We start from the raw sequence: 2682 nt of genomic DNA, 5'->3' as shown, positions 1-2682 counted from the left end.
ATTATTAGAATTAAATCTAATCGTAAACTGTCTAAACCAAAAAATCAGTTACAACCAAATCTTACTTACACTACCAAGAACCTATAACAAACTAATTACAATAGAATTCAAGCTATATAAAACAACTAACATAAAGAATTTAAAGCTAGAGGCTCGATCTTATACCTGCTAGCTCAACAATCGGCACTATCCTTGTAACGCCCTAAATAATTAGGCACGCTACCCAAAATGATTATGAAACCCTAATCCCCTAACCGGGATTACTAATTAAAAACAGCGCAGAATTTAAACTTTTATATTAAACAGACTGAAAATAAACTTGTAATATATTTAAACTTTTTCAAACATAGTTGGGATCCCAAAAATATTTACAAAATTATTACAAGTTCTTTCTTACTAGCCGACCTAAGCGGCAAAACAGAATACAAAAGTCAACACTGTTAGACCCATAACCCGCTTGGTCTGAAGTGGCATGAACATGTACATTCTTCGCCCTGCTCCTGAAACTCATGGCTGATCAGCTAATGCCTTACCCTTTCCTGCACAATAGAGCACCCGTGAGCCAAGCCCAGCAAGACAGTATAAATCATAACAAATATATTATGCTCATTCACATATGTCTGTATAGCACAGACCTGATCATTATTTCATCATGCCCATTTATGTCTACGTGGCATAGACCTATGTGTTGCGCTCACACATCTAATTAAATCTACATGACGTAGACCCACGTGTTACTCTCACACGTCTAAATACATTAAGGCCTTAGAAGCGGTTCATCTCGGTTATGAGTACCGAGTCCAACCTGATTATGCCTTGAGCACATAATCCTTAAATCTCATTTCAATTAACATGGCATGGCATTTATACACATATATCACTAGGGTAATAACCCTAGGCTATTAGACCGTTCCTATTAGGGTAATAACCCTAATCCCGGTTACTTAAACATTCATGCATATCATTCTCAACATAAGCGCCACTGTGCATACTCTACGTGCTAATCACTGTCTTACCTGTTGTCCCGCAATAGTAGAGATTCCAAATCCCCGGGTGCTCCTGACCAGGTGCCGGTAATCCTAGTCACACACAATCCGGGATTTTCACAAATAGGGTTAACCCCTGATTTCATATTCATAAAATAAATTCATGGCATTTCAAATACAGATAATCACATAGAGCTCAAAAAGAGCTTTCCAACGGTATAAAGAACGTCCCAAACGGAGTCCCGAGTCAAAAGTTATGGCCAAAACAAAATTGAGAAAAACAGAATTTCTCACTGCCAGATCCAGTCGCGACGGCCGAAAATCCCGTCGCGACTACTGGGTTTAGAACACCCCAAAACTACATTTTTAAGGTCTTAAACATGTTAATTTTCCATAACTTCGAACCTCAACCAAATCACAGAGTAAAAACACAAATTTCATGCTTAAATTCACCACAGAATATGTATCCCACAAATTAGATTAACAACACTCAAGCCAAGCTCAACACTTGAGCAAAATTCAACCTAGAAATCAAGTCTATAATCATGAACATCAAAACCCCAAATACCTCATGCTTGAACACAACAAAAATCAGAACTTAAGGTTAGATTTCAAACACAATATAACCTTAGAAATCTCATCTGAAATTACTAGTAAACATACTCCTCAACTCAACAATATAATCAAGCTAAAACATTAAGATTAACACCAAAATCACCTCTAATTCCACTATCATGCATCCATAATTTTAAGAAAATCAAGAACACCTTAATTCATTACATAACATCAGAAATTAATAAATCAAAATGGCTAAAGATCATTACCACAAGTTCCTCAAGTTCTTCCCAAGCAAGAACATCCACAAAGCTACACCAAATCAAGCCCTTTTTTCTCAAATCAAGATTTCTAAAAGAAAAGGGTTAGAGAGAGAGAGAGGGGTCGGGTGTGAGGGATACAAAAACCAGAAATTCATTTACTTCTCTAAAAAATCAGCTTTTACCAAATATAGAAAATAAAGGTCAAATGACCATTTTGCCCCTAAGGCCAATTTTTCACCTATTCACACATACAAGGGCATTCAAGTAAATTCATACTCAATTATTTTCAAATAAAAATTCAGATTATCACCCATAAATAATAATGCCAAATAAATCAATCAAATTTAGATTTCGGGCCCGAACCCGGTTCGGCCTGAAATTCCCGGGTGTGACTATACCGCGCCAACCTGTCAGAACACGCCTGAAAAGACAACACAGGCATAATATATAATAATATAGTTCTATTAAGCACGTAATTAAATTAATCTCAACAATTTACCCTTCTCGGGTCATAATTACCAAAATGCCCCTGGCTCACCAACGGGGTCTTAACATGTTAAATTCATATAATTTCACATATGTTGAACTATACAATAATATAATTCCTCAATTAACTCATAATTATCTAGTTAGGGTTTTGCTAATTCTTTTCTTAATCCCGGTATTACAATTACCCCTCCTTATAGAAATTTCGTCCCGAAATTTACCTGAACAACTCCGGATATTTCGCCGCATATCCGTCTCGAGCTCCCAGGTTGCCTCCTCTACTTTACTGTTCTTCCACAGTACTTTCACCAGTGCCACAGTCTTGCTTCTCAAGACTTTTTCTCTTCTATCAAGTATCTGCACTGGTTGTTCCTCGTATGATAAATCCGGTT

General features: G+C 36.7%; 1 long non-coding RNA gene across 2 annotated transcripts; it reads right to left on the bottom strand.

Moving 5' to 3' along the window:
* Window positions 1–308: 308 nt before the first annotated feature.
* Window positions 309–1878, bottom strand: LOC133030799 (uncharacterized). Of its 2 annotated transcripts, none has more exons than XR_009684345.1 (2): window positions 1811–1878; window positions 309–539 (listed from the first exon to the last, which is right to left on the bottom strand). It is a non-coding gene; the product is annotated as an uncharacterized LOC133030799 (long non-coding RNA). The 2 variants fall into 2 exon arrangements; XR_009684344.1 differs by lacking the exon at window positions 1811–1878 and adding an exon at window positions 1017–1333.
* Window positions 1879–2682: the final 804 nt, after the last annotated feature.

Source organism: Cannabis sativa, chromosome 9, assembly GCF_029168945.1.
Source record: "Cannabis sativa cultivar Pink pepper isolate KNU-18-1 chromosome 9, ASM2916894v1, whole genome shotgun sequence".
Lineage (NCBI taxonomy): Eukaryota > Viridiplantae > Streptophyta > Magnoliopsida > Rosales > Cannabaceae > Cannabis > Cannabis sativa.
This window is presented reverse-complemented; position numbering and strand designations above follow the sequence as displayed.